Source organism: Misgurnus anguillicaudatus, chromosome 4 (genome assembly GCF_027580225.2).
Source record: "Misgurnus anguillicaudatus chromosome 4, ASM2758022v2, whole genome shotgun sequence".
Classification (NCBI taxonomy): Eukaryota; Metazoa; Chordata; class Actinopteri; order Cypriniformes; family Cobitidae; genus Misgurnus; species Misgurnus anguillicaudatus.
This window is the reverse complement of record NC_073340.2, coordinates 18,298,299-18,308,373: the sequence shown is the minus strand read 5'-3', so window position 1 is coordinate 18,308,373 and position 10,075 is coordinate 18,298,299. Positions and strand designations below refer to the sequence as shown.

Sequence of the window (10,075 nt, the reverse complement as noted above, 5' to 3'; positions counted from 1 at the left end):
CTTTTTTCCTAGTAAAATACACAACCTGTGACTTTGAAATAGAAAATTTAAAACCCCAATCTATTCCCCACTGTTCAAGTACATGAATGTCCTTTTGAATTGCATTATTAACATACGAAATGTTACGTCCTCTTCTCCAAATGACAGCATCATCTGCATATAAAAGTCCTTCGTTACTATTTCCCAGTTTTTCATATGTCATTAGGCAAGGCAAGGCAAGTTTATTTGTATAGCACATTTCATACACAGAGGTTTACATAGAAATGAGGAAACAATATATAAAAGAGAAATAAGAAAATGTAAAAATAATAGATACACAATAAAATCACAATAAAAACAAAGATACATGAGAATTTAGAATAACAATTAAAGAAAATAAATCTGATTTTAATAAAAACAGTTTAAAATGTTAAAAATAATAAAACAGGAGTAAAAATGACTTGAGTTAAAGGTGCAGTCAGTGTGAAGCAGCACAGTGCTCATTCAGTAAATGCAGAGTTAAACAGATGTGTTTTTAATCTAGATTTAAAAGTGTTTACTGTTGAAGCACATCTGATCTCTTCTGGAAGCTGATTCCAGCTAGAGGTGGCATAATAACTAAATGCTGACGCACCTTGTTTTGAGTAAACCCTTGGTATTTCTAACTGACCTGATCCTAATGACCTGAGTAATCTTTTAGGTTTATATTCAGTTAGCATATCTGTCATGTATTTGGGTCCTAAGCCATGAAGTGATTTATAAACGAGTAACAATACTTTAAAATCTATTCTAAATGTAACAGGAAGCCAGTGTAAGGACCTGAGGACTGGAGTAATGTGCTCAAATTTTTTGGTTCTGGTCAGAATTCTGGCAGCAGTGTTCTGTATGAGCTGCAGCTGTCTAATGGTCTTTTTGGGGATCCCAGTAAGAAGTCCATTGCAGTAATCAGGGACGGATTATGGCAATGATGTGCCCTGGGCACGGATGTCTCAAAGGCCCCCTTCACCATTTTTTTTGTGCAACAGCGTTGCACCTGTATGCACAGGGCTCAGTGTTGGTTCGCCTCTGCCTGTATGCCCCATCTTACAGGATTAATAATGCCACTAATACGCGGGGAGAGAATGCACACAATATTCTTTACTTTCACACCACAAATTGGTTTATTTATATCTCACAGTAGCTGTCAATATACAACATACTGTACACTATACTCAATCAAAAAGATTCTGACCTCTACAAATAATGTACAGGAGAAAATTAAAAAAATATTATACATGTACATTTACATTTTTTTCTACATTTAGCAGACATTTGACAGCTCATCACAGGCATTTAGCTTAGAACAAAAAAGTTGCTTTAAATTTACCTTAGCTGATGGGTATCTTTCTCGATTTCCTCAGAGAAAATGCTTCCACAACATCATCAAAATCAAGTTCCCTCACAAGATCACATTCAATGGCCATTAAAGACAGTGAATTTAGACGTCCTTGACACATTTTGCTTCTTAGCTCATTTTTTACTCTTGCCATTAGAGAAAATGAACGTTCTCCTTCACAGTTGCTGACTGGCAGGGTAAGGAAAAGCTTTAGGGCAACATAAACATTGGGGAAAACCGAAGGCAGTCCATAATCAATAATTGTTTTCAGCATTTTTGATGGTGATCTGTCTGGCTCAGATGAAATGAAAGATCTGAACTGAATCAGCTCATCAGCAAGACAGCTGTTCAAGTCATCAGGGTAAGCAGCAGAAAGGTTATGGGCTCCTGTTATAATGTTGCTGTCAGATTCTCAGTCTGGCACGAATAGAACACCAAAGAGACTATTCATGTGTTTATAGGCATCTATTCTGTGATCAAGGCAGTTGACAAGATTGTCAATGGTAGCATTAAATGTGTCCACTTGAAACTTACGTTTTCCACTAAGGCCTGCATCACCATCTGTGGTCTCGTCAGCAAAAAAGTTTTTCTTTTCTTGATGCGTTGTACGTCATGCTTATAAAACTGATATACACCTGTCACACTTAAAGCACTCCTCTCAAAGTGTTCAAATAGTTCTCGCTGAGCTGATACAAACTCACGCAATGATTCAAGCAGTCGCATCGCTGTTCGAAGGTCCATTTCACTTTTTTGTAGACATAAACTGGTCACGTTGAATCGTTCGAGTATAGTATTCCAGAATTGCGCCATAAATGCAGTTTCCAGATTGTCCATCTTTGAGCGCAGTCCCGATGCTTCGTTGCGTGTTTCCCTTTTTTCGTTCTCATCTGCAGCTATACTGTTCAAGGCCTCTCTTATATTACTATAATTTTGTCAGAGAGCTTTGGCCGAATCCGCCCTACAGCTCCATCGAGTATTAGACAAATGCTTAAGCGTTAAGTTTGTCTTTTCGAACACTTTTGCCCATCGGCGAGTAGATGCAGAACAAAACGAATACAACGACTGTAGCAGACTAAAGTACTGTTCGACATCTGGACTACTGTGTATACTGTTTACACCTACTAAATTCAACGAGTGAGCAGCACAAGGTATATAATGAATCAATGGATTTATCCGTTTTAAGTGAGCCTGCAGTCCATTGTATCTGCCCGACATATTACTCGCATTATCGTACGATTGGCCTCTACAGTTTAATATGTCCAAGCCAAGGTTGTTTACCATTTTAATGACGTAATCACACAAACTCTCACCTGTGTGACATGAAATGGGCTCAAAAGCTATGAATCGTTCTAGCACATTCCCTTTCTCATTGACGAATCTGAATATGAATGTTAACTGGTCTGTGTGGGACAAATCTGGTGTTGAGTCTACGATTACTGAAAAATATTTGGCATCCTTTAATTCATTTGCGATAACTTGTTTAGTTTTTTCTCCCAGTACATCAATAAACTCCTCACATATACTTGATGACAAATAAGATACAGTTCCCCTTCCTTTTTGCCCGCGTGTTTTTATATGCTCCGATAGAAACGGGTCAAACTGAGATATCAGTTCTAAAATTCCTAGATAGTTTCCATTGTGAGGCGAACCTAGGAGTTCATCCTCCCCCCTGAAAGCCAGTCCTCTTTCGGCTAAAAATTTTATTACTGCCACCACACGTTTCAGTAACCCTTTCCAGTATTCCCTCTCTCCAGCAATTTGTTTGACCAGAGCCGAGTCAATCGCTTGAGTGTTTTTAGATCTATGTAATAAGGCTAGCATACAGGACATATGGCCTGGGCTCCTCTCATGTTCAGAAATCCGTTCTGGGTGCTTCCAGTCACTGAATCCATCTGTAAAGGCGTGTCTCTTGGATGAGAAAAGTTTGCAAGAATAGCAGAACACCTGTCCCGTTGATGGAGAGTATAAAAGCCACTCTCGTGACACAATCTGGCCGTTTGGTAAGCGAGTGTTCAACAAATCATTTGTAAGGGAGCGAGTCTTGCCACCCAGAACGCTATCCCTTACAGAAGAAGTATATTTTTAGCTTCGGTTATGGAAAGCTGCAGCCCCTCTGTTAATCAGAATACTTTTCACCGAATCCCTTTTTATATCTCCCCACAATGCGGGGTCGTTGTTTGTCTCCCAAAACAGGTGGTCATCATCATCTTCATCCGTCTTACTTTTAGTTTGATCATCCTGACATGGCAATGGCGGCGGGGGCGATGGCGGCGGGGGCGGTGGCGATGGTGGCGCCGGCAGCCGCAGTGCCGGCGGGTTGAAGTAATCACAGGCCGGCGACTCCGTATCACTGCTATCACGGTTAGTTGTGCTAGCGCCATCTTCACTTGAAGCAGCAGAAACGTTGTTGTTAGCGTCCACAGTGTTTGCATTTTTAAAAAAGCTGGAGATTGTTGGTAGCTTTTTTAGTAATTGAGCTTCTCTTGTTTCTTTGTCCTTTTTGTGCTTCTTTTCATCGATCCACTTGGTTGTGGTTTTAAACTCATTTTTGTTTTGGTTTTTGAGTAACGGTTCTCTACGCATGACTTTTATATTACGCATTGACGCAATGGTTTTTACTCGCCTCTAGATGTCCCTCTCAACAGCACAGCAATACATTAAAATTATTTATTTGATTTATTTACTAGTTTTAATACTTTGCAACTGCAAAAAAGTACATTATTCCTCACTATTTAACACAATTTTAATGAAAGTAAAATTAAAATTAAAATATTTATTTGAAAAGAATAGACACAGTAAATTTGACAGTGCCCCCTGCTGGCCCAGTGCCCTGGGCAAGTGCCCAGTAGGCCCGTGCGTTAATCCGTGCCTGGCAGTAATCCACCCTGCTGGTGATGAAAGCATGAACAAGTTTCTCTAAGTCCAGCTAATTCTGGCAATATTTCTGAGATGGTAGTAAGCTGATTTGCTTATCGCTTTCACGTGACTACTGAAATTAAGGTCAGACTTTAAAATTACACCAAGATTTCTGACTTTATTTTGTGTCTTTAGACCCCTAGAGTCAAGGTATGTGTTGATCTTGAGAGTTTCATCTTTATTTCCAAATACAATGACTTCAGTTTTGTCTTTGTTTAACTGGAGGAAGTTTTAATGCATCCAACAGTTAATTTCATCAATGCATTTACATAGAGAGTCAATGGGGCTGTAGTCATTGGGTGACAGGGCTAAGTATATCTGGGTGTCATCTGCATAGCTGTGGTAAGCAATTTGGTTCTTTTTCATTATTTGACCAAGTGGGAACATATACAAATTAAACAGAAGCGGTGCAAGAATTGAACCCTGTGGGACTCCACATGTCATGGGTGTCCACTCAGATTTATGGTTACCTATGTTCACATAGTAACCTCTTCCTTGTAGGTATGATTTAAACCATTTGAGGACCATTTCAGAGAGCCCTACCCAGTTTTCCAATCTATGTAAGAGTATGGTGTGATCTACTGTGTCAAAGGCAGCACTAAGATCTAGTAGCACCAGCACTGATATTTTACCTGAATCAGAGTTTAAGCGAATATCATTTATTATCTTTATGAGCACTGTCTCTGTGCTGTGATGCTGACGGAAACCAGATTGAAAATTGTCCAGATAGCCATTTGAGTTTAAGAATTTGTTCAGCTGATTAAAAACAACCTTTTCAATGATCTTGCCTATAAACGGAAGATTTGAGATTGGTCTGTAGTTGCTAAGTATGGTTTTGTCTAGCTTACTCTCTTTTAGGAGAGGCTTAAGAACTGCTGTTTTTAATGACTCTGGAAAAGTGCCTGTGATCAGAGAGGTATTTACAATTTTTAAGAGGTCAGTTTTTAAGCAGTTAAGTACCTTTTTGAGAAACGATGTGGGGAGCGTGTCAAGGCTGCTAGTTGATGCTTTAAGATGTTGTATTGTTTCTTCCAAGGTTTTTATATCAATTATGTCAAATTCTGAGAGAATGACTAATTTCTGAGGTTGTTGCAATGATATCTGACTGACCACAGTACAATATGAGGCCGTATTGATCGTCATTCTGATATTACTGATCTTCTCAGAGAAAAATGTTGCAAACTCATTGCATTTGTTGTCAGAGAGCATTTCACTAGGAACTTGATTTGGGGGGTTTGTTAGTCTCTCTACAGTAGCAAAAAGAGTGCGAGTGTTGTTTATGTTGTTGTTTATAATGTTTGAAAAGAAGGTCTGTCTAGCTGTGCCTAGTTCTACATTGAAAGCACGAAGACTGTCCTTATAGATGCTATAATGTACTTCAAGTTTTGTTTTCCGCCACATACGTTCAGCTTTTCTGCATGTTCTTTTCATGTGCTGTACTGCTGTTGTGTTTCTCCAGGGTGCTTTACGTCTGCCAGTGATCACCCTGACCTTTACTGGAGCTATACCCTCAATGGCATCTTTAACTTTTATGTTAAAGTTTTCAAGGAGAACATCAACAGAGTCTGCCGATATGTTTGGCAACATTGATATAGCATTCATAAATACCTCACTGGTGTTCTCATTTATGAACCTTTTTTTGACATAGACAGATCTAGCATCAGTGGCAGGACAGATCAATAAATCAAAGTAAACACAGAAATGGTCAGATAGCGCTTATTCCTTGATCACAGTAGATGAAATGTTTAGACCCTTGCTAATGAGCAGATCAAGAGTGTGTGCCCGATTGTGTGTAGGACCTTGCACTTGCTGGGTCAGATCAAAAGTGTTTAAAACATGTAACAGTTCAATTGCAGTATTGTTTTCTGCATTGTCTATATGAATATTAAAATCTCCAGCAATAACAAAATAATCAAATTAAGAGGAAATTGTTGATAAAAGCTCTGTGAATTCATCAACAAATGCTGAGGTGTATTTGGGAGGTCTATAAATAATTGTAAACAGAATGCGTGGTGTACCTTTTAGAGCAATACACAAATATTCAAAAGACTGGAAATCACCAAGTAACACTTGCTTGCATTGAAAGGCATCTTTGAATAAAGCAACTATTCCTCCACCCCTTCTAACAGCTCTACAGACATTTATAAAGGTAAAGTTGGGTGGGGCTGATTCATTGAGGACTGTAGCACTGCAGCTGTCATCTAACCAAGTTTCATTTAGAAACATAAAGTCCAGGTTGTTAGTGGTGATAAGATCATTTACTAAAAAGGATTTGTTCTTTAGTGAACGGATGTTCAGAAGTGCTAACTTAACAGTAACTGGTTTTGGCACTGTATCAATCTCAGAATGACGTATAATAGGCAGTAGATTAGATAGAATTGCTGTGCGGCTGGAGAAGGCCTTCGTCTTTCTATCACATGTCAGGACAGAGATAGGGAAAGCTAAAGGGACATTGGGCGCCCGCTTGTTCTTAAAATATTTATGATTGTTACTGCTGACATAGCGGGAACCCAACACACATCAGTTACCAGTGCTGTTTGCAGATGAGGGCTGGTGTGATCCCTGACGTTGAGGCAGAGGTCGGAGTGCTCTCTCAGATGGGGAGGGCGGGCTGGGCCCGAAGCCTTTGGTGGTTGAGGAGCCCGCCGTTTCTTGGTTGATATTTGGGGACTCGCAGCAATAGAGTGGGAGAGCTTTGTTCCAGCAGATACCAGTTTCTCCATTTTCTCTGAAAAGCCCAGAAGTGGTGATGTTGGAGAGAGGGAGAGAGAGTGTGGTGACATCAGCTGTGATTCTGGTGTTCCTGAAGGCTGGGAGGGAGTGTTGTCATTCCTTCTCTGATCAAGGTTATCAACAGAAACGTCCTTGGGTGTTGATTCACAATCCAGCTGTAGCGAGGTCTGTGGGCAGGGCTCTGCCTGAGCTGTGTCTGTGAACAGTAGTTGTTGTAACTGCAGAGTTTTATCCTTGTCATCTGAATGTCCATCCAGGTGCTGGTGTAAAATTCTGTGGTCATTTCCGCTGTTCAGTAGTGGACTGGCACACTCAGCTGATGGATGATGCATGGAGAAAAATATATTGTCTTTAAGCAACCTAGCACCTAGTTTGTTTGGGTGGATACCATCTGTGTTAAAAAGTTGCCTTTGGCTCCAGAAGATATTGAAATTGCCAATGTAATTCAGTCCTCTCATGGTGCAGGTTTTTTGCAGCCATGAATTTAAACTTAGTAGCCGAGAAAACATATTTGTTCCTCGGGCTGGGAGAGGTCCACTGATGAAAGATTGAACTTTCAGTCTTGCAAGTGTTTCAAAAAGTTCATTGAAATCCACCTTAAGGAGCTCAGACTGCTCTTTCCGAATATCATTCTTTCTCACATGTATGACAATCCGACTGACAGACTTATGTTTCATCAGAATGTTGCAAAGTTCCTTGTTAACATCAGAAACCATTGCCCGAGGAATCATTATGTTAAACAAGATAGGACTGATAACACTCCCCTGTGGAATTCCATTTTCAACAATAAACTCATCAGACACCACATCACCCACTTTGACCCTAATGGAACGTTGAGTGAGAAAGTCAAGTATGTAATTATACATTTTCCCATTAATTCCCAATTTTCCTAACTTAATCAACAGACCTTCTCTCCACATAGTATCATACACTCTAAAAATGGCTGGGTTATTTTTTAACCCAAAATGCTGGGTTGAGTCTGTTGGGTTGTTTTGCTGGGTTATTTTTTTACATTTTAAACACTTTTTGGGTAGTTTCAGTTTTCTAGGTGTTGGGTTAAAACTGCTGGGTTATTATGTTGGGTTGTTTGAAGAGGCTCATGTGCTTCGCGCCCTTGATGTTTGAATGTGCTCAGCAAGGGTCGTCGTGAAAGGACAGTCACTGGAAGCGGTTGTTTCAAGGTAAGTTTATATGTTTTTGTGAACATTTCATGAATATAAACAAGATTATAACATTTTGCGAGACAGCAACGTGTTAATTTATACAGACTAAGACGACGGGTGTAATTTGGAGGAATGACGACTGTTACCTCAGATCGCCATTTACACAAATTGACTCGAATAATCATTCTAAGATGTTTGATATGGCATATTAATAAAATTAATAAAATAGATGTTACAAAATCCCCATCACACGGCTGATTACGTTAACTCATGACAATTTCTGTAAGCCTTTAACAAAGCGAGTCAAAACCGGTACCGAGTCGACCTCCGCAACCCCACTTCGGCTTCTTGTGTCACACACGCGCACAGTTTTCCCTTGCAGCTTAACAAGCGATAGCGACGCTGTTAAATTAAATTTAGCGACAAACGAGTTGCTTTCTTGTCATTCGATATGTAAAGACAGACAGCGAGGCGCGAGCACATGTTAACCGGCGGCGGAGGATCACGGAGGCTCGGCTCGAGCCGGCGTCTACTCTGTCACTGAGGCAGGGACAAGCAGCAAATTTTCTTCACCGTCGGTACGGCAGGTAATGCGTCGATAAATTAAAACGAAACAGGTGTCTTATATGTATGCTTGTTTCTCTCTTTTAAAATGAAACAATAATTTAAGTGTTTGTACATGAACTTGAAAACATAAACGTATTTGTCACCAAGACGGAGGCTGCGTGGAAGTGACTATCGGTTAACAAACATGTATATGAATTTAGATGAGTTATTGAGTCGTATTTAGTTACTCTTTTATATTCATTTCATAATATTTTTGGGTTGTCTCCTGTGATTTCAAATTTAAATTGACCAACCCTCTGATCTGTGGCCGATACTGTAACAGAGATGTTATGTTTTTAGCAGAGATTAGATGTGATGTTGTTTTCCAATTCTTTTTTTAGAGTGTGCAGAGTTTTAACGTCCATCCATTGATGAGGCTAGCAAGACCTTCATACAACTTCATCCAGTAAGTATAACATTTAATAATTCCTATTTAAAATATGTTAGGAATGTCTTAATTATCTGCTACATTTTAGTTCTGCAGTACTTTATTCTTTATAGTCAGATCATCCTATTTGTCAGTCTGTGTGGTTTGCAGCCTTTGTTGTTGGCACAACAGTTAAAGGAGTGTAACACCAAAGTCTTATGCAAACTGACAACAGGCCATTGCATTTTTGGAAACACGTGGTGGTAATGCAGCCAGGGATGCAAAAGAAAGCCTTATAATTTTTATAAAATGTATAATTCACTTGGCCCACATGGTTTTCTGAATACTTAAATCTGATCATTCAGTTCAGAAAACTACAAGTTTTTTTCCTCTTTTGTAGATTGCAACAAATGTGGTGGAATTTCTTCTCTGGACAGAATCCTCGAAACCCTTTCCTTTCGTCCTGGCCATGGGAAACATGCAGCAGATCTCTCAATCTTTTTTCTCAATCAGTCTCTCTGAATACGGAAGTGACTTAAACTGCAATTCGGCCAAGATGGCGATGGCGCGCACCGCCTACTTTAAGCTTCAAAAATGCTCTTCACAAACCAATAGGTGACGTCACGGACACTACTTGCATATTTTTTACAGTCTCTGGTTTAAAGGCATTTTAAGTGCTTGAAAATAAATACCCCAGGCAATGTGCTTCTATGGGAATTCCTGTAGTCTGTCATTTTTCAAATGGATAAATCCTCTCCTGTTCATTTCCTTTGTACAAGTAACTTTAATAAAACAAGTATTTTAAGTCAAATACATTCCATTCTGTGAAACTTAAAACATTTGGTCTTTAAAAAAACTTTACACATCTATGAATGATTTTACTTTTAATTTAACAATTACATTGTTTCTTTTCTTACACTGCTGTAGTTTTGTTTA

General features: G+C 39.3%; 1 protein-coding gene across 1 annotated transcript in view; it reads left to right on the top strand.

The window, feature by feature from the left end:
* Positions 1-10,075, top strand: part of mrtfab (myocardin related transcription factor Ab) — a 97,953-nt gene that overhangs the window by 25,407 nt on the left and 62,471 nt on the right. The gene's annotated exons all lie outside the window — the stretch shown is intronic.